Here is a 22,721-nt window from a genome sequence, read left to right on the forward strand (position 1 = left end):
TGGTTTTCATCTCTTTCATTTCGTTTATGACCTTCTCTGCATTAATTACTCTAGCCATCAATTCTTCCACTTTTTTTTTCAAGATTTTTAGTTTCTTTGCACTGGGTACGTAATTCCTCCTTTAGCTCTGAGAAATTTGATGGACTGAAGCCTTCTTCTCTCATCTCGTCAAAGTCATTCTCCGTCCAGCCTTGATCCGTTGCTGGCGATGAGCTGCGCTCCTTTGCCGGGGGAGATGCGCTCTTATTTTTTGAATTTCCAGCTTTTCTGCCCTGCTTTTTCCCCATCTTTGTGGTTTTATCTGCCTCTGGTCTTTGAAAATGGTGATGTACTGATGGGGTTTTGGTGTAGGTGTCCTTCCTGTTTGATAGTTTTCCTTCTAACAGTCAGGACCCTCAGCTGTAGGTCTGTTGGAGATTGCTTGAGGTCCACTCCAGACCCTGTTTGCCTGGGTATCAGCAGCAGAGGCTGCAGAAGATAGAATATTTCTGAACAGCAAGTGTACCTGTCTGATTCTTGCTTTGGAAGCTTCCTCTCAGTGGTGTACTCCACCCTGTGAGGTGTGGGGTGTCAGATTGCCCCTAGTGGGGGATGTCTCCCTGTTAGGCTACTCAGGGGTCAGGGACCCACTTGAGCAGGGAGTCTGTCCCTTCTCAGATCTCAACCTCCGTGTTGGGAGATCCACTGCTCTCTTCAAAGCTGTCAGACAGAGTCGTTTGCGTCTGCAGAGGTTTCTGCTTCGTTTGTTATTGTTTACTGTGCCCTGTCCCCAGAGGTGGAGTCTACAGAGACAGGCAGGTTTCCTTGAGCTGCTGTGAGCTCCACCCAGTTTGAGCTTCCCAGTAGCTTTGTTTACCTACTTAAGCCTCAGCAATGGCAGGCACCCCTCCCCCAGCCTCGCTGCTGCCTTGCCGGTAGGTCACAGACTGCTGTGCTAGCAATGAGGGAGGCTCCGTGGGTGTGGGACCCTCCCGGCCAGGTGTGGGATATGATCTCCTGGTGTGCCTGTTTGCTTAAAGCGCAGTATTGGGGTGGGAGTTACCTGATTTTCCAGGTGTTGTGTGTCTCAGTTCCCCTGGCTAGGAAAAGGGATTCCCTTCCCCCTTGAGCTTCCCAGGTGAGGCAATGCCTCGCCCTGCTTCAGCTCTCGCTGGTCGGGCTGCAGCAGCTGACCAGCACCGATCCTCCGGCACTCCCCAGTGAGATGAACCCAGTACCTCAGTTGAAAATGCAGAAATCACCGGTCTTCTGTGTTGCTTGCGCTGGGAGTTGGAGACTCGAGCTGTTCCTATTCCTGTTCACAAGTTCTTATCATTTAGCTCCCACTTATAAGTGAGAACATGCAGTATTTGGTTTTCTGTTCCTGAGTTACTTTGCTAAGGATAATACCCTTCAGCTTCATCTATATTAATGCAAAAGACTTAATCTTGTCCTTTTGTATGGCTGCATAGTATTCCATGGTATATATGTAGCACATTTTCTTCATCCAATCCGTGATTGATGGGCATTTGGGTTGATTCTATGCCTTTGCTATTGTGAATAGTGCTGCAAGGAACATTTGCATGCATGTATCTTCATGGTAGAATTATTTATATTCTTCTGGGTATATACCCAGTGATGGGATTGCTAGGTCGAATGGTAGTTCTGCTTTTAGCTCTTTGAGGAATCACCATACTATTTTCCACCATGGTTGAACTAACTTACACTCCCACCAACAGTGTATAAGTGTTCACTTTTCTCTGTAACCTTGCCAGCATCTGTTATTTTTTGACTTTTTAGTAATAGCCATTCTGATTGGTGTGAGATGGTGCCTCACTGTGGTTTTGATGAGCATTTCTCTAGTGATCAATGATCTAGAGATTTTTTTCCATATGCTTGTTTGCCATGCTTGTGTTTTATTTATTTATTTATTTATTTATTTATTTATTTATTTATTCTTTTTGAGACAGAGTCTTGCTCTGTCACCCAGGCTGGAGTGCACTGGCACTATCTCCACTCACTGCAAGCTCTGCCTCCTGGGTTCACGCCATTCTCCTGCCTCAGCCTCCCAAGTGGCTGGGACTACAGGTGCCTGCCACCACGCCCGGCTAATTTTTCGTATTTTTAGTAGAGATGGGGTTTCACCGTGTTAGCCAGGATGGTCTCGATCTCCTGTCCTCTTGATCCACCCGCCTTGGCATCCCAAAGTGCTGGGATTCAGCCTCAATCTTCAGCACATAGCTAGCCAGTTACCCCAGCATCATTTATTGAATAGGGACTCTTTTCCCCATTGCTTGTTTTTGTCAGAAAAGCTGTGTTTCTAAGGCTTTGCCCAACATACTTTTAACTTTTGACCACATCTTTTCCCCGGTCAATAGGCTCCAGGAAATGCGACAGGATTCTTGGAAATAAAGAGCTGACCCGGCCGGGCGCAGTGGCTCATGCCTGTAATCCCAGCACTTTGGGAGGCTGAGGCGGGTGGATCATGAGGTCAGGAGACTGAGACCATCCTGTGAATGGTGAAACCCCATCTCTACTAAAAATACAAAAAATTAGCCGGGCGTGGTGGCGGGCGCCTGTAGTCCTAGCTACTCGGGAGGCTGAGGTGGTAGAATGGCATGAACCCGGGAGACAGAGCTTGCAGTGAGCCAAGATTGGGCCACTGCACTCCAGCCTGGGCCACAGGAGAGACTTCATTTCAAAAAAAAAAAAAAAGAAAAAAAAAAAAAAGGAGCTGACTCTGAGACAACAAGGTGAACACAGTCAACCTACCGCATAATAAGTAAACAAAATGTGTATCTTTCATTCAATATTAAACAATGATAGACTGAGTATGTAAGCATGTTACCATCACAAGTATGGAAGTGCCTAACTATGACTTAAACTGTAGAGCCTCAGATTTTAGATCTGGAAGAGCCATGGGTTTTAATCCATGCTGGGAGAGGCTCAAGGTTACTCTGGAGAAACACGCAGTTTGGGGAGGCTGGAGACTGAGGGGTGGGCTCGCATTCCCCAGCTCCTTCAATGAGTCTCATCTGTTTTATAAATCAGTTTTTGGAAAATGATTCAAACAAGTCAACCCAATTCCCTATTATTTGGTCAAAGCCATCAGCCCTCAGGCCTCTTGCCACTGCAGCTGTGGGCTCCCACTCTCCTCCTGCTCTCCTGCTCAGGTTGGGGCAGCCAAAGACCTTCTCTTGCTGGGGAGAGAGGTTAGGGAGGGACCATTTTTTGATTACTTGAGGGTGTGGTTCAGTTGTAAACAGTGTAAGTTTTAGAATTTGTGTTATTGTGATGGTGATGACCAACTGCAAAATATTTCCCATTTGCCTTGCAATAACAAGAGCATGTATTTTACGCAATTGAATTTTTTGGATCCTACTTACTTACTTACTTTACATTATTAAGAATATTGACATTTGAGCAGAGAAGAGTTCTAATTTTGCATCAGAGTCAAAAGTGAAAATGAAAGGAACTGACCCATGAAGGAACAGGTATGAGCTGTTTACTTCACTCCTGCCTGTCCTGGTTGATGTTCAGCTCTGGCCCTGCATCCCACTTTCAAATGTGGTGGATGCCTCACCTAGGAAAGGCCATCCCCATGCTGGCTCCCTCTGCTCACCCAACTGTAGTTACTTCTCTTAATCCCCCATGAACGCTGTTTTCTAAGTTGGGTGTTTCCTGTAATAAAAAGATATTGTTGCACCACTTATTGAGGACTTTTTGGATGCCATGCTAAGCATTTCATAGTCACGAGCTCATTGTACAAACTACCCTTTATAACACTCCTATGAATTTATATTCCCATACGAATTGATCTGAGGAAGTGGCATGCTGGAGAGATTAAGTAATTAAATGACAGCATACAGTTAATTACTGAAAGGATTTGGGTTTGGACCTGGATCTGTGATTCAAACACTCATGTCTATAATCACCCGTGTTGCCATATCATTTGCATCAGGATTTAGAATCTCTGCTGGCAGGCCTGGGAAGGCACATCGTAACCAATAAGAGGTAAATGCCACATTTAGTTCTGCACACAGTGCAGAACCACTGCATCTGCCTCTCAGAGAATGCCAGGCGCTCCTGTGTTTGTCTCAATGTCTCCAGCTTGAATTGCTTCACCCCTGGCTCTTGGCAATGCTGCTCCTCTCTCCTGCATGGATCACCTGTTCCTGGAATTCCTTTCTCCCATTTCTTAGGCTGCCACTTTACTGTAGCTTCCTGATCTAAAGTAAAGCTTTGATGCTGTGCATGTCCCAAAATGCCTGTGCACTATTCTCACGCTGGGTTGACGGTTTAGTTGGGTTTAAAATACGTTTATTTCTCTCAGAATGTGAAGGCCAAATTTCATTTTCTTATTATATCTAGAACTTCAGTGAAAAATTTCAGTGCTATTTTCGTTCTTGATTCTTTGCAGGTGATCTTTTCCTTTCACCTCTCTGAAAGCTTTTCAGATCTTTATCTCTGATGTTATCAAATTTCACAATAATGTGCTTTAGTGTAGAAGAACTTTGAAATTCATTTTGAGGGGAACTCAGATCTTTTAAATCTGAAAATTCATAAACTTTATTTCTGGAAAATGTTCTTGATTTTTTTTTTTTTTTTTTTTTTTTTTTTTTTTTTTTTTTTTTGAGACGGAGTCTGGCTCTGTCGCCCAGGCTGGAGTGCAGTGGCCGGAACTCAGCTCACTGCAAGCTCCGCCTCCTGGGTTTACGCCATTCTCCTGCCTCAGCCTCCCGAGTAGCTGGGACTACAGGCGCCCGCCACCTCGCCCGGCTAGTTTTTTGTATTTTTTAGTAGAGATGGGGTTTCACCGTGTTAGCCAGGATGGTCTCGATCTCCTGACCTCGTGATCCGCCCATCTCGGCCTCCCAAAGTGCTGGGATTACAGGCTTGAGCCACCGCGCCTGGCCTGTTCTTGATTTTTGAGTTATAATTCACATAATACATTTTACCCATGTAAAGTGTTCAATTTAGCACTTTCTGGAAGTAGCACAGACTTCACCACTATTTAATTCTAACATATTTTCAGCACCCAAGAAAGAAACTGCATTTTCCATTTTTTCCTCCTCCAGCCTCTGGCAATCATTCCTTTTTGAGGCTGAGTAATATTCCACTGTGTGGAAATACTTCATGTTATTTATTCGCTCATCAGTTGGTGGACGTTTGGGTTGTTTCTACTTTTGGCTATTATGGATAATGCTGCTCTACAAGTTTTTGTGTGGACGTATGTTGTTAATTCTCTTCAGTATGAAGACTTGAATAGAACTGATGGATCAAAGAGTAATTCTATGTCTCACTTTTTGAGGAACTGCCAGACTGTTTTCCAAAGCAGCTGTACCATTTAAATCCCATTGATTTCTTTTCTGACATTTTTATTCTTTCCGTCTGCTTTTATTTTTTTCTTTTTGTGAAATTCTATTTTAAACTCTGAAGATGAATCAGGAAAATCAACGCAGCTTCTTCAACAAATGAATTACAAGAAAATGATATATAGGAGATACAGGGGAAATGTATAAATTATATAGACTTAAAAACACATCAGCTAATCACAATGTATGAATTTTATTTGGGAATATAGACAGAACAGAATCGACTATGTGTTTCTGGTGGTTCTGAAAGGTTATTGATATACAGGGGTTTGTTATATTCATGTTTATTTATATATATGTTTAAAATTCTCCATATAAGGGTTTTTAAAATTCCATTGGAAGCCTCATGTTTTAAAATGTACTCAGAATTTGTTTTAATCAGGGATGTTAAGACCTGCAGACATGGAAGTGACTGTCCCATGGAAATATGTTCATACTCACAGATCCCTAGAAATAGGAGGCACAGGGAAGCCCCAGGCAGAGGCAGGAGAGGGGAAGGCATGGGCAGGAGACTCTGCTGTGATCTCTGTGGGACAGCAAGGGCAGGCAGGGCAGGCAGGCTTAGGCTGTCCAGCGTTAATAGCTTCAGCAGGCTCTGGGGCATAGGGGCCATTTCTAGTTGCCTAGTACCTCACCCTGTGGTGATTAAGGAAGGGCAGTATTGTCTCCTACAGTATCAGAGCCAGATAAAGTAAGTGGTTAGAAGTATGGGTTCTGAATTGGTAGTTTAATTGTCTGGCCTTGGGAAAGGCAATCTTTTCCCAGTAAACACCAGATGCTAGAGCATTGAGAAAACAGAAAATAAGAAAATATAAGGAATGCATTCTGTGTGCACAGATGGAGTCTTCCTTTGCTTTACCAAAGGAAGAGTCCACAGGAGCCTGGCACTCTTGGACCTGAGGAAACCCTGAAAACGTTGGTATCTGCAGATCCTCTCCAAAAAGAGGTCGCCAATCTCCTAAGACTGCAAGCCTGACCCTAGCATTCTGGGAGCCAAGAGGGTGAAAGAGTCTGCGGATCTCCCTGCTCAGTAAATTGGCTTTCACTAAATACTGTCTTTGCATAAGCAGCATTATCCAGTGTCCTGGAGCCTTAGAAAAGTTATGTTTCAATGTCTGAAGAAAATAAATTGTTTCTTTTTCCGATGTCAGGGAGGAGCATTTGACTGCTAGTGTGGACTGAGGGATCTTAGGATCACAGTCTTCCCAATGTGCTTTGAACCGACCCTCTGTGTCTGCCTCACTATCTCCTCTGCTTACCTAGACACTTGGGAACCCTAACACAAGCACTTCTAGGAGTCTGTGGTGTGACTCAGCTGCCTCTGTAGGCATCTCTTGGGGTTAAATATTTTCCACTCTGCTAAGTCAGTGCCATCTATTCTTCTGCTTCATCTTCAGAAGACCCTGAGCCCTTCTTCACCCTCCTTGCCCCACCCTCCACACCAAGTCCATGGTGCCCTTGAGGCTATAGGGTTGCTGCCATAGGATTTTTGTATTGAGTGCTCTCATTCCAAGCAACTGTGAGAGATTTCTACAGCAGGGCCTCCGGGTTCCTGTCAAATTAAATTGTAGTTGAGTGTTGGGTGCTATTCAAGAAGAATCCCCCTTTCTCCTTCCTAACAGAGCCCTGAATTATTCAGTCACATGGTTTGAAACATGGGGTGGGTCCTGGTTGACTTAACCTTACCAGCACTGACTCACTCTGTGTCACAGTTATTGGTTCCAAGGTGGGTGCATAACTGAGGCTCATGCCAGGTGCCACACAGCACTCCCTTGGACCCCCTAAAGGACTTGGGGATGGGCAAGGGCCTGAGTTGTTCCAATTAGAGTCAAAATCAAGTTGTGCTAGGTTGTTAGGAACAAGAGTGTGCTTGTTCATGCTCCCTCTTTGGTGAAGAATGCAACCTCAGAAATTGTCCCTGGAGATTTTGCCACACACAGAATTATTCTGACTTCACTGAAGGCAGAGCAGAAGATTGGGAAGAGACTGAGTTCTGGTAGCATCCATGAGCTTCTGTGCTCAGATTCACCCTGAAGCCTGGCCTGCTTCTGAACTACCCACCTGAGTCAATACATTCCCTTGTATTTAAAGTCAAATTGAGCTGGATTTTTAGTTACTTGCACCTGCAGGTGTTCTGTGATGCTGGTACTGTGAGTTTGCATCTGAGAATATTTACAGTGTTGCTCTCATGGTCGAGTCAATCATTTCAAGGATGTTCTGAGGGTAAAAAGAATGATCAATTGTGAAGCAGTGAATTGTGCTGCCAGGCACAATTCATTGGACAATAGAAAGCCTCATTTCCTGGACAGTAGAAAGTTCCATTGTTCATAAATTACATATCTCGTTTCTGTCTCAACCTCTTATTTTTTCATATGCAAAGGAGGTAAGGCAATCCAAATAAGTCCAGCAGCTAATATGCCTCTCAGGCATGATCCAAAACAGAATTGAATTATGTAAGCCGTGTTAAAATTCATCATCATCATTCATATTTCTGAATATTTAAATTAGAAATTCTGAAAAAGTAGTTTGTTTCAGAGGTAGTTTGTATGTATGTAGGTATTTTTTCAGGATCAAAAGTTTATTTTTTATTATCTAATTGAGTTTAATTTACATATAAAATTTAGTTATTTTAAGTGTACAAATCAATGCATTTTGACAAATATACATATAGTCATGTACACGATACTACCATTAAAATACATTTCATTACCCCCAAAATTCCCTTGCATGCTGCTGTAGTCAGTGACCCCTGCCCCACACCACAGCTCCCAGCAGTTGCTTCCTTTCACTCTAGTTTTGTCTGTCTTAGAATATGATACAGGCCACATGCAATGATACAAGTCTGTAATCCTAGCACTAGATTGAGAAGGGGGGAATCACTTGAGCCCAGGAATTTGAGACAAGCCTGGGCAACATAGCAAAACCCCATCTCTAAAAAAAAAAAATACACACACACACAAATTAGCCAGGTGTGGTGGCACACCCCTGTGGTCCCAGCTACTCAGGAGGCTGAAGAATCACCTGAGCCTGGGAGGTCAAGGCTATGGTGATCTGTGATCACATCACTGCACTCCAGCCTTGGTGATAGAGTGAGATGTTGTCTCAAAAAAAAAAAAATTTGATATAAATGGAATCATATAAGAATATTCTCTTATACCTAGTTTCTTTCATGTATTCTAATGCCTTTGGGATATGTCCATGTGGTTTCCAGTGTATATGTCATTCTTATGTTGGGCAGTAACCATTGTAGGAATATATTACAGCTTATCTATTCTTCAGTGATAGGCTATTTTAAAAATATTTGACTATTAAGAAGAAAGTTGTTATGAATACTTATATTCAGGCCTTTGTGTCAACAGATTTTCATTTCTCTTGGTTGAAAACATAGGAGGAATTTTTTTTTAAAGTTATGGATTTTTAAATGATTGTCAGTTGTCAGTTACTTTAAAAAAATATAAATTCTTAAATTTAAAAGTTTAGGATGTCTGACTACCCTGACAAAAACAAGCAATGAGGAAAGGATTTCCTATTTAATAAATGGTGTTGGGAAAACTGGCTAGCCATATGCAGAAAACTGAAACTAGATCCCTTCCTTACACCTTATACAAAAATTAACTCAAGATGGATTAAAGACTTAAACATAAGACCTAAACCCATAAAAACCCTAGAAGAAAACTTAGGCAATATCATTCAGGACATAGGTATGGCCAAAGACTTCATGACTAAAACGCCAAAAGCAACGGCAACAAAAGCCACAATTTACAAATAGGATTTAACTGAACTAAAGAGCTTCTGCACAGCAAAAGAAACTCTCATCAGAGTGAACAGGCAACCTACAGAATGGGAGAAAATGTTTGCAATCTATCCATCTGACAAAGGGCTAATATCCAGAATCTACAAGGAACTTAAACAAATTTACAAGGAAAAAAAAAACCATCAAGAAGTGGGTGAAGGATATGAACAGACACTTCTCAAAAGAAGGCTTTTATGTGGCCAAAAAACATATGAACAAAAGCTCATCATTACTGGTCATTAGAGAAATGCAAATCAAAACCACAGTGAGATACCAACTCATGCCAGTTAAAATGGCAATCTTTAAAAAGTCAGGAAACAACAGATGCTGGAGAGGATGTGGAGAAATAGGAACGCTTTTACACTGTTGGTGAGAGTGTAAATTAGTTCAACCATTGTGGAAGACAGTGTGACAATTCCTCAAGGATCTGGAACCAGAAATACCATTTGACCCAGCAATCCCATTACTGGTATATTCCCAAAGGATTATAAATCATTCTACTATAAAGATACATGCACACGTATGTTTACTGCAGCACTATTCACAATAGCAAAGACTGGGAACCAACCCAAATGCCCATCAATGATAGACTGAATAAAGAAAATGTGGCACATATACACCATGGAATACTATGCAGCCATAAAAAAGAATGAGTTCATGTCTTTTGCAGGGACATGGATAAGCTGGAAACCATCATTCTTGGCTAACACAGGAACAGAAAAGCAAACACTGCATGTTCTCACTCATGAGTGGGAGTTGAACAATGAGAACACATGGACACAGGGAGGGGAACATCACACACAGGGGCCTGTTGCAGGGTCGGGGCCTAGGGGAAGGATGGCTTTAGGAGAAATACCTAACATAGATGACGGGTTGACAGGTGCAGCAAACCACCATGGCATGTGTATACCTGTGTAACAAACCTGCACGTTTTGCTCATGTATCCCAGAATTTAAAGTATATATAAAAAAAAAGTCACAGGATGTTTGTGATAGTTCTGAGACTCCAAGTGAAATTTCTTGCGGTTCTCAGTGTCAGGAAAATATGTATTTCTGGATAAAAACTCAAAAATTTTAGAAGAACATCCAAGTTTCATAGTCTAGAGCTCTAACACTGGAATCTTTTCCAAATTTAAGGATTAATGATTTACCTAAATCTAAAAATAGTAGATTGCAGATGTATTTAAAGAGTGTGCTTAGGTAGTATGTTTATATATTAAGATTAAAATCATCTTCTAAAGTTTATTAATTCTAATATAACCTTTATTGTTTCATGTAGACATATCTTTCTGATTCCCAGGATAATTTAAACAATTAATTCAAAGCAACTATTAACTTAGATCTAGATTGGGTATCTATTTATGCATTTGAAGCTTTCGATATGTATTTCAAATCAGAAATGTGTGCTGCTCATGGAAAGTTGTGACTTAGAGCTTCAGGTAAGTTTTTTTCATGTGAACATACTGCTTCCAATTGTTGTTATGCCCAGAGCAGACAATTAATAAATACCCTTGGAACTGAATGAGTGGATTAACTGCAAATATCACAATACATCTTCTTAGTGGGCATGATAATTAGACATATTTAGTCCTTGCTGTGACCTAAGAAAGGAATTCTTTTCATTAAATGTTTAATATCTCACCCTGTTCATACAGCTGGAGTTACTGATTCAGTTTGATGTGAATTCAGTCTTATAATAAAAGGCCCATCATTATAACCTGCACTTATGCTTCCTATAGTATTGGAACTTCCAACTGGTAGGCAAAATAGATATGCTTCATATTCTGAAAAACCACAAGAAATCTCTCTTTATTCATAATAAACACAGAAATAGGTATTCTATTAAACTGAACAATAGAACTCACTGGGCATGACTGCATAAACTATATCACAAATTGTCTGAGTGTCTGGAAAGGTCAGTGGGCCATTTCCCTCCACGCTGTGCCACGGGCCAAACAGGAGGACTGTCAGTGACTCACTGCCTGGGTCACCCAGGGCAAGTGGTGTTACCCCTAACGTCAAGCTTAACCCAAATCCTTAATCCGTAAATCTAACCCTTAACCCCACACCGGCCAAATCACAACCCCAACCCCAACTCCAAGTCTAGCGCCAGCCATAACCTTAACCTCTAACCCTAACCACTAACCCTTAAACCTAACCCCTACCCAAAACCATTCACCAATGCTAACTTTAACCCCATACCCTACCCCTACCCCTAACCTCAAACCCAACCCTAACCCCTAAACCCTAACCCCAATTCTAACCCCAATGCTAACCTTAACCCTAATCCTTACTCCTAACCCTAACTTCAACTTAACCCCAACCTCAACCCTAACCCTAACCCTAGCCCAAGCCCTAGTCCTAACCCTAGCCCTAGCCCTAACCCGAACCCGAACCCGAACCCGATCCCCAACCCTAAACTAACCCTAACCCTAACCCCTAACCCTAACCCTAACCCCGACCCCAGACCCTGACCCGAACGCCGGACCCTGACCCGAACGACGGACCCTGACCCGAACCCCAGACCCTGACCCGAACCCCAAACCTGAACCCGAACCCAAACCCTAATCCGAACCCGAACCCTAACCCGAACCCGAACCCTAACTCACCCCCCAACCCACTCCCCCCTTCCGGGGCTTCTCCGGCCCCACCCATACCCTGGCCACAGTGCCCTGGGCCCTGTGGTTCCCGGCTTCCGAGGGCGGGCTGACCCAGGGCTCCTCCCGCGTGAAGGGGTGGAGCCTGTGGGCCTTTATAAGGGCCGCTGGCCGGCTGGACCGGCCTCCTGGCTGGACCAGCGCACCGTGCACAGGCCGACTGAGGGGCTCGGGAGCCCGCCGGCCTCTCTCTGCCCGTGTCTGTCCGCGGAATTCCGGCCAGGTCTCCCCGCGATGGCTCTCCCGACACCTGGAGACGGCGCCCTCCCGGCGGAAGCCCGAGGACGAGGACGGCGAAGGAGACTCGTTTGGACCCCGAGCCAGAGGGAGGCCCTGCGAGCCTGCTTTGAGCGGAACCCGTACCCGGGCATCGCCACCAGGGAAGAGCTGGCCCGGGCCATCGGCATTCCGGAGCCCAGGGTCCAGATTTGGTTTCAGAACGAGAGATCACGCCAGCTGAGGCAGCACCGGCGGGAATCTCGGCCCTGGCCGGGGAAACGTGGCCCGCAGGAAGGCAGGCGAAAGCGGACCGCCGTCACCCGGTCCCAGACCGCCCTGCTCCTGCGAGCCTTCCAGCAGGATCGCTTTCCGGGCATCGCCACCCGGGAAGAGCTGGCCAGAGAGACGGGCCTCCCGGAGTCCCGGATTCAGATTTGGTTTCAGAACCGGAGGGCCAGGGTGGCAGGGCACCGGCGCACACAGGCGGCCTGTGCAACGCGGCCCCCGGCGGGTGTCCCCCCGCTCCCTCGCCGGTCGCCTTCACCCACACCGGGGCGTGGGGAACAGGGCTTCCCGCACCCCACGTGCCCTGCGCGCCCTGGACTCTCCCACGCGGGGCTTTCGTGAGCCAGGGAGCAGGGGCCGTCGCCCCGCTACAGCCCAGCCAGGCTGCGCAGGCAGCAGGGATCTCCCAACCTGCCCCGGCACGCGGGGATCGGGATTTTGCCTACGCTGCCCTGGCTCCTCCGGAAGGGGCGCTCTCCCACCCTCAGACTCCCCGGGGGTGGCCTCCGCGCCCGAGCCAATGCTGGGGGGACCAGGACCCGCAGCGCCACGGCCTGCCGGGCCCTTGCTCGGTGGGACAGCCTGGGCCCGCCGGAGCTGAGCCGCAGGACCAGGGTGTGCTTGCGCCTCCCACGTCCCAGGGGAGTCCGTGGTGGGGCTGGGGCCAGGGCGCGGCGGCGGCGGCGAGAGACTCCACACCGAGGAGAACCGAGCATCCCGGGGATCCCAGAGCCGGCCCAGGTTCCAGGACGGGGCTGTGTACCGCGCATGCGCGGGTGTGCGGGCAGCCGCCTGGGCTCCGGGAGCAGCCCGGGGAAAGCTCTCATGCGTTTCCACCACCCGACCCCCGCTTTATCCCCCGGACGGCTTGGGGTTCCCACGCCGCCCTGGCGACCTGGGGACCCTGGCCGGCGGGCTCCCGTGCCCCTCAGTCGGCCTGTGCACTACGCGCAGGTCCAGCCAGGAGGCCGGCCCAGCCGGCCCCCGGCCCTTATAAAGGCCCACAAGCTCCACCCCTTCAGGAACGCGGGAGGAGCCCTGGGTCAGCCCGCCCTCGGAAACCGGGAACCAGAGGGCCCAGGGCTCTGTGGCCTGGGTATGGGTGGGGCCGGAGAAGCCCCGGAGGGGGGAGGGGGGAGGGGGGGAGGGGGTGGGCGGAGGGTGACGGGGGCGGGGAGCGGGCTTCGGGGGCTGGCTCTCTCCGCCTCTCCAGGAATTCTGCGGGGACTGGAAGCCGCTCTTGGGCCTCGCAGGCGTCTTCAGCAGGGAGAAGCCAGCCCGGAAGGGTGGAGTGGAGTGTGGGACTGAACCTCCATGAGAGTCTTGAGCTCTCTGGGCCCTCTCTCCATGAAGGAGGCCGTGCCCGTGGGTGTCGCCGTTGCCGTGATAGTCTCACACACGCAGGTGTGTGGATCGCGTTCACTTCCACGCAGAACACCAGAGCGAAACCCAGGAGCAAAGCCGCATCCCGGGCGTCATGGCCTGAGGATGGATTCCTGCATCCTGCAACATGGGGGGAGTCTCCACTGTGGCTGCTCTGGAAACTGGCAAGGAGAGCGAGGACACGGTGCTGGCCTTCCTTGCTTCCCTGGAAGTTTCTGGGTCCCCGCAGAGCTCGGGAATCAAACAGTCAACATTGTCACGTTTATTTGCTTCCAGTTTCTGGACATTTTCTTGATTTCCTTTCAAATTTATTACGCATTCTGTGAATTCCTGTAACTTCTTGATGATTTTAATTGTCTGCATTAAATGTTTAAAGTAAAATTATTTTTCTGAAAAGCAGAAATATCCATAGTTGCATATATGATTGAAATATTTTACACAGATTTTCTATGGCATCTATCACCACCTCATGCGAAATTCCAACTTTTTTCATTTGAAACACCCTTCCCATCAATAGACCATATTGTAATAATTTGTTGTACGTGATTACTTTTATACCATTAGAAAATTAATTATATATTATGTACATATTTTTGAAGTACTGCAATGCAATAAATAGTATATGGTCAGAAGTATTGTTTTCTCTAACATAAACCTAATATGAGTAAAATTATTTACCTGAATTCAGATCTTTTGGCTTCAATTGCCATTCTGTCTCATTAGCACTTCCCCAATCCATAAAAGATATCAGTTGTATTTTTTAATTCATTATTTATTGAAATGGGTTATTTTACGTTAGAATGTTTTTATGGCAATTTAGGACCTTTTCAATAAATATAGTGATCTTGAGGTCCTGGCCTCTTGTTTCTGTTTTACCACGTGAGACGGGTACTCCTCTTTCACCGTGATTGTGAGCTCCCCAGACCTTCCTGAAAGCAGACACAGGTGTTGTGCTTCCTGTACAGCTTGCAGAACCATGAGCCAATCAGACTCTTTTCTTATAAATTACCCAGTCTCAGGTTTTCTAAATAGCAATGCAAGAATAGCTTAATACAGCATATGAAAAGAAAGCAATTCATATATTTATCAGTTTGAGTCTCCAGACCTCTGCCAAGCTTCAACTCAAAGAGCAGGAAGTGAGCAACCCCCATCTACTGCTCCTGCTTATGGGAGAATTTTCAGTTTATCTTAAAACATTTCAGGTCAAAAGCCCCGTGTTTTATGCAAAAGAAGGAAGGTGTCTAAAAGAATGGGTCTGTATTTATTTTTATTTCTGAGACAGGGTCTCTTTCCCTGTCATTCTGACTGGGGTGCAGTGGCTCACTGCAGCTTTGACATTTTGGGCTCCAGCTATTCTCCCACCTCAGCCTCCCAAGTAGCTGGGACCACAGGGGGACCCTACCACAACCGGCTAATATTTGTATTTTTGGCAGAGATGAGGTTTTGTTATGTTGAGCAGGTTGGTCTTGAACTCCTGAGCTCAAGTGATCCTCCAGTCTCTGCCTTTCAAAGTGCTGGAATTACAGGTGTGAGCCACCACACTGGGCAGATGGGTCTTAACTGATTTTAATCAGGGTACCTGAGCATGGAAGACATGCCCTCAATTTTTTTCCTAATACCATATTTGACAGTTATATAACTATGATTTTTTTATTCCTGTAATTCATAAGGAGATGATAGTAAAAGACCTTGAAAACGTTTGGGAAAAAAAGTGCTATATTGTGCTTGAAACCACCTTTTACTCTGAAAGCAACTGCCACCCAGATACATCTGTTGAGAAGATATTTTCTTCTGCTGCATTTTAGCCAAACAGCTGAGTGTGTCTTGAAGTTGTTTTTTAATTTTTAACAGGACAAGTGTGTTTTCTAAGATCCCAAACTCAGGAGTGGCCACGGGGAAAATCACCATTGCTCACATGGAAAGCACGCACAGCAAATGCATTTCTCACCCCGAACCAGGAGTTGTTCCCCCTGGGTGCACATGGGAATCAACAGGAGGCTTTTAAAGTTACCTAAACTCAAAAGGCAATAGATAAATGAATGCAGAATCCCTGCAGTGGGACCTGGGCCACAGTGCTGTTTAAAGCTCTCTGGGTGACTATCAGCAACAACCAAGCCCCCAAACTGCTGCTTTAAATCAGCCTCTTCCGGTGAACTACTGGCAAATGGTTTCCCGAAATGAATGGTTTAAATCAGCCTCTTCCGGTGAACTAGTGGCAAATGGTTTCCCGAAATGAATGGGAAGATTTGCTGCTGGGTTATGGTCTTCTGATCTTACCTGCATTACCTAATTTTCTTTGCAGAACTGGCCTCTGCTACACATTTTATTCCTGATTCAGTCCAGTTCTACTCATACCAAATGCATAGTATGTGCTAGGTGACCTTGCATTGCTGAACCCAGGGGAGAGGACTTTGCTGAATAATAATTGCATCCTAAAAAAACTCAAAATACTGGACTCAAATGATTCTCCTGCCTTGGCTTCCCAAAGAGCTGTGACTGTAAGCATGAGCCACCGTGCTTGGCCTATACCCTAAAAAATTAAAACTACCCTACTTACTAAATTGATGTAAACATGGGAAGACCTAGAAGGTCACCAAAGTGTTAGGACATAAGTAAATACCTTGGAATATTAACATCCACCTGATGATGCCCTGAGTAAACACGTCCTACTTTAAAACAATACAAAACAGTGCTATTATTCTGAAATATGAAGTTAAAATTTTGTGCAAATAGGTAATAAATTTTTATATATGTATAACATTCATGCAGAAAGACATATACAAAGAAATCACATAAAGTTCAATCAGTTATTACAAAGTGAACACACATGTGTAACCTATAAATAGAACCAGCTTCACTGATGCCCTGGCAACCACTTTCTCTCTTTTCATTCCCCCAAAGTCACTAAGATCTTAAGGGCTAACATTGTAGATCAACTTTGTTTTCTTACACATGTTTTATCACAGAAAATTTAAAACATATACAAAATAAAAGAAACAGTACAACACGCCTGTTACCCAGGCTCATCAATACCTAATAACACGCCAATTTTGTGTTAATCTATACTTCAACTTATTTCTCACACAGAGAAATTGAAGGTAAAATCTTGGCTGAGCACAATGGCTTATGCCTGTGTAATCCCATTACTTTGGAATGACGAGGCAGGAAGATATTTGAGGTCAGGAGTTTGAGAGCAGCCTGGGCAGTATAGTGAGACCACAATTTTATTAAAAATTTTTTTTTAATTAATCAGGTGCGGTGGTGCACGCCTGTAGTTCCAGCTACTTGGGATGTTGACGTCGCAGGATCCCTTGATTCTGGGAGTTTGAGGCTACAGTGAGTTGTGATCATGCCACTGCACATCAGCCTGGGTGACAGAGTGACTCTGTCTCAAAATAAATAAATAAATAAATAAAGCTTCGATCTTAACTAGCTTTTTACACATAAACACAGCCATATAAACAATCCCTCTTTTAACACTAGAAGTACCAAATTAAAAATCATTAACGTGAACCCATTTTTAACTCAGACTTTACCTTTTAATAAGCTTTTTTTTTTTTTTTTGAGGTAAGATATGCACTCACTGGAAGGTCTAATCTTGGCTGGGCACGGTGGCTCAGGTTTGTAACCTCATCACCTTGGGAGCCACAGCTCAGGAGTTTGAGACCAGCCTAGGCAACATAACAAGAACTCACTGGGGCAAGATAGTGAGACCTCATCTCTACAACAATTTTCTAAAAGTTAGTTGGGCACAGTGGCACACACTTGTCATCACAGCTATTTGGGAGGCTGACTTGGGAAGATCACTGGAGTCTGGGAGGTCAAGGCTGTAGTGAGCTGTGATTGCACCGCTGCACTCCATCCAGAGGGACGAGTGAGGCTCTGTCAAAAAAAGGTCCAATCTTAACTGTACATTTTTGACACACCAACACATCCATATAAACAATCCCTCTCTTAAAAATAAAAGTATCCAATTTAACAGTTAATATTCATGGGAATTACCTAGACATTTTTTGTTTGTTTTGGTTTGGATTTTTATTGAAAGGACACACCTAGAAATGTCATTGGAAATCTAGATTTTGATAAAAATAAGCCTGAGTTTTTTATCTTTTTAAGATGAAGTTTTGCTGTGTCACCCAGCTGGAGTACAGTGGCATGATCTCAGCTCACCAAAACCTCTGCCTCCCAAGTTCAAGTGATCCTCCTGCCTCCTGAGTAGCTGGGATTACAGGCGTGAGCCACTACATTCAGCTAAATTTTTTTTTTTTTTTTTTTTTTTTTGGTATTTTTAGTACAGATGGGGTTTCCTTATGTTGGGTAGGCTGGCCTCGAACTCCTGACCTAAGGTGATTCACCCGCCTTGGCCTCACAAAGTGCTGGGATTACAGGTGTGAGCCACCATGCCTGGCCAGGCCTGAGTTTTGCCTGAGCATTTCTCTTTCTAAGAAACTACAGCATATGGCAGGTACAAGGTCTCTTTTATCTAAAATAAATAGAATTTAATAAATAAAAATTTTAAAAATTTACCTGAGATTAAAGGACAAATCAAAACATGTGTGTAATGTGTTGTCTGTAGAAGTATATTTTAACAATGACATAAATTATTAATAACCAATAAATGTTATAATAATTTATTAACTAAAATGAACAAAATTCCTATTATGATATCTATGAAAATACTTTCTTAGAGTAAAATATTCTCATATCTTGAGACGGCACTGGTTAAAAACAGCAAAGATTTGCAAGTTGATGTCTTATCAAGTACTTACTTATCAAGTAAGTAGCAGATTCCTCTTCACACCTTTACAGAGTTATCCAAAAAGCAGTAATTTACACAAGAGCAGACAATTTTCCTAGCTTTCTATTGAGTTTATATGTTAATGTTGTTATAGAATTTAACTCAATTTTCTTATAAAATTACCTGACCAAATTTTATATGATATTATGATATCATAATATATCAAAATTTATTTAGATGTCAAATAAATTTTATATATCATAATATTATACAATATAACGATATTATAAGTTCCATTTACATTCAGATAATTTCACTAGTCAGTGTCTGTCAACCACTAATATCTTTTTTGGTTCCACTACTTGCACAGATAGCACAGCTGGGAAAACACAGACTCACCCAACACAGTCTCTTCCCTGCTTCTTTCTCCTCCTCAGGGAATCAGCTCATCAGTCAATCAAGTCATCTGGGACTGGAGGCTGAGTACTCCCTAACACAGAAGGTCTCATTCCTGCATGCTTTCCTCAGCAGACGGGGAGACAAGAAGGAAAACTTCTTGTTGGCTGAACAGGTTTCTCCTTCCTGCCGCTTCTTAGAGCCTCAACAAGAAGTTTCTTGCTGTAGTTCTACTGGGGGCCTAGACACAGTTAAGGAGAGACTTTTTCAGGATCCTGTCATAGTGACAAGAAAACAAAGAACCAGGAGCATGTCCCAGCAAGTGTTTCAGCCAGGAAACACTTGCTGGGACATGAACTAACCCTTCTGTAGTCTGAGGGCTCTGACCAGCAGAGACAGACTCTGCTGCAGTAGGAAGGGATGAGGCCGCTGTTCTGAACCTAGAGCTCCACCACACCTTGTTCTGTCTCACTGAGGCAATTTTGAGAGGCTGCCCTGGAATATGTCTTGATGGTGGATGTTGAGAAACAATGTGGGCTTTGATGGGATTCGGGTGGTGTCTGCTGTGTGAAGACAGGAGCTGAATGTTCAGAATCTAGGCTGTTTTCCTTGTGATCAGTTGGGTTACCTGTTTGGAATCAAGTCCATTTTTACTAGGGAGGCTGAATAAATTCCACAGAACAGAGTGGCGCTCCCAGGATGACTGAGGCAGGGTGAGAAAGGGGTAATGTTTTTCCACCTAGACTTTTTGCTACCTCAGGAATTAAGGGCTGATTAGGTTAGCACTGGCTCTAATCTAATCAATTCAATTTTATTGCATTTGATCTAATTATCTTCCCCATTTTTAAGGTAGGATGGGCCATTTCATTTGGTATTTATTTTTTCTTTGCATTTTTATTTCATCATATATGTGTGGATCTAATACAATCAACTATAATTTGACATTTGTTGTTTCCAAGCATTTAAGAAAGTATAATATCTATGTATACAATGTTAACACTATGTATAATAAATTCTCTTTCTGTGCAAAATATGACTGAGACAGAAATCGGAAGAAATGATTCCCCGATCTTCTTCTGATCTCTGTGCTCCCGGTTCTTTGTTTTCTTGTCACTATGACAGGATCCTGAAAAAGTCTCTCCTTAACTGTGTCTAGGCCCCCAGTAGAATTACAGCAAGAAACTTCCTGTTGAGGCTCTAAGAAGCAGCAGGAAGGAGAAACCTGTTCAGCCAATAAGAGTCAGCCACGCTCAGCCGAGGGACGTATAAAGGCAGGTCCAGCGGAATAACCCGCAGTCCGCCTTTGGACGTGAAAGAGCGGCCTCCTTTCACTTGAGCGTCAACATGGGAAAGGGAAATGAAGACCCCGGTCTCCACTGCTCCTCCATCCAGCACCCCACTGACCAGCCCCCTTCCCCACAGATCTTTACAGAAAGGGGTCCAGATGAGAAGAAACCATTCAAAGGAAAAGGCAAGACGGTCTCCTCCCATTTCAGTGAGAAGCACATACAAAGGCAAGGTAAGGCCTTGGGCTGCTCCCATGGAGGCTGGAAGGAGAGTTGGAATCAGGGATACTGTGCCATGTGTCTTTAGTAGGGTTTTATTTTGAGATTTGGGGATGGAAAATGGCTTGGTGCCCTCAGGGGACTTTGAGAAATGTGTTCACTCGTGATGCTGGCAGAACTTCACATGAAGGACTGATCTGCAAAAACTCATCAGAGATAGACTATGGGACTCTGCCTAGGGAGAGGTGAGTCATCTAAACTTCCTTTTGCAGCAGGATCGGAGCCCAACCCAAACAAGGAGGAGAATTCTGAGGAAACCAAGCTCAAGGCCGGGAACAGCACTGCTGGATCCGGTAAGATTTGACTCTTTCCAGGCAAGAAGGGATGAGCCAGCAACTCTGGCTCCCCTGGTCAGAAAACCGGGAGCTCCTTGGCAGCCAGGGCGGTGCAGATCCTGGACACTGGAGAACAGAAGAGAGCTGGGGTTTGGTGGGAACCTGAGCTCCTGTGTGTCCAGGATGGACTAGGAATTTCAGGGTGTTCAGTTGGAGGCACTTTCTCAAACTCTCATTGTATTCACAGAACCAGAGTCCAGCTCATACCGGGAAAACTGCAGGAAAAGAAAAATCAGTTCCAAGGACAGCTGCCAAGACAGAGCAGGTAGAATCTTGGTGTTTTTTGTTGGTGGTGGTAGTGGTGGGCTTTTTTGTTTTTGGTTTGCCTCAAAAGGTAAATAATCAGGAAACTTTTATACGAGGCTTGAGCAGAAAGGGAGTTACTTACCGACAAGTAAATTTTTGAGATCTTAGCACTCTGAGAATATTTGGGGACTCACAAGGGGTTCAACCTCACTTCATTCCAGTGCTGAGATGGTTAGGAAGGAGTGGGAGAGACAAGTGGGGTTCACCTGGGTGCACAGGGGGTTCTGGAAATGAGGGTCTGTGGGGACTGCTCTGGTGAGTCTCTCACATGCTTTCTTTGCAGGGAACTGTCCAGAAGAAGAGTGCAGCTTGACGCTGAAAAAAAAAATCAAGATCCTCCACTGCTGTGCACAACAGTGAAATCCAGGAGACCTGTGATGGCCACCATGGGGGACATTCCAGGGCCCGCACTGGGCGCAGCCAGCGGCACATGTCTCGGGCCCTAGGAGTCCAAACACCGTCACTTCGAAAAAACTTGGTGACCTCTGTGCGAGCTATGTCGGAGGCTATTTATCAAGACCTAGCCCAGGTGTGGGCACAGCAGATCCGTTCTCCACTGACCTGGGAGCAGCTCACACTGCTCACTCAGCTCCGGGGGCCTCTGTGTGCCCAGGTGCAGACCTTGTATTCCATGTCCACCCAGGCAGCTTATGTCTTCCCTGCTGAGGGCTGGCTTGTCCCAGCCACACTGCCTAGTTCTGGGGATTCAGCCCTGGATAGAGAAGCCCATCCCTGGGCGGGAGATAACTGAGCCTGTCAGTGGATCAGATGAGGCTGAGCTGGGAGCACCTTGACCCTATTCAGCAGAGGATGCATCTCTGGGAATGAGAACAAGGACCTGTTACTTCTCAGATTCTTCCAGATGACCAGCAGTGACAATTTTGGATGCACTGTGTTAATAAATTACAGAACTTGAAGAAGTCATAGGAAAGAAACTTGAGTGGCATACTCAGAATTGTGAGCCCTGCATTTTGCAGAGCACTAAGGCTATAGACAAATTTTATATTCCATGTTAGACATTTGATGCCTTTCGGATGTCTGATGACAGTCGTGCATTTCTGTATAATCAGAAAAATATTAGAATGTAATCGTGAATTTGCATATTTTAGATTGTAGAAAAGTAAATACAAAATTATATGCTTTTTTTTTTTTTTTTGAGACAGTCTTCCTGTTACCCAGGCTGGAGTACAGTGGCACAATCCTAGCTCACTGCAACCTCCGTTTCCTGGATTCAAACAATTCGCATGCCTCAGCCTCCCAAGTAGCTGGGACTACAGGCAGGTACCACCATGTCTGGCTGAGTTTTTTTCTTGTTTTGTTAGTAGAGACAGAGTTTTGTCACATTGACCAGGTTGGCCTCGAACTCAAGTGATCCGCCAGCCTCCATCTCCCAGTGTGCTGGGATTACAGGCATGAGCCGCCTTACCAAGAAATTGCTTTTCTTTTAATTCAGAAAAGGTTGTAGGCTCTCACTCTTCCAGCCTGAACCCATGGAGTACTAATATCCACAAACCATTAATAGCACTCCCTGTGGGAAAATGTCTATACATTTTTACAGTTTGATATAAGTATAGTAAAATTAATATGCAAGCTATTTACTTTTAATATTTCTACATAAAATTTAAGTCAAGATCTATTAAATGGTAAATGATTATACTTATTTATTCACCTGCCTCATGTTTTATTTCATT

The 22,721-nt window shown here is 44.6% G+C and overlaps 2 pseudogenes; both read left to right on the forward strand.

Moving 5' to 3' along the window:
* LOC140710977 (uncharacterized) overlaps window positions 1–13,304 on the forward strand; it is a 29,510-nt pseudogene extending 16,206 nt beyond the window's left edge.
* Window positions 13,305–19,876: 6,572 nt separating this feature from the next.
* Window positions 19,877–21,824, forward strand: LOC103247659 (protein FRG2-like-2; annotated as a pseudogene).
* The last annotated feature ends 897 nt before the right edge of the window (window positions 21,825–22,721 follow it).

This window comes from Chlorocebus sabaeus, unplaced genomic scaffold (assembly GCF_047675955.1).
Source record: "Chlorocebus sabaeus isolate Y175 unplaced genomic scaffold, mChlSab1.0.hap1 unalloc_scaffold_114, whole genome shotgun sequence".
NCBI classification, from domain to species: Eukaryota; Metazoa; Chordata; class Mammalia; order Primates; family Cercopithecidae; genus Chlorocebus; species Chlorocebus sabaeus.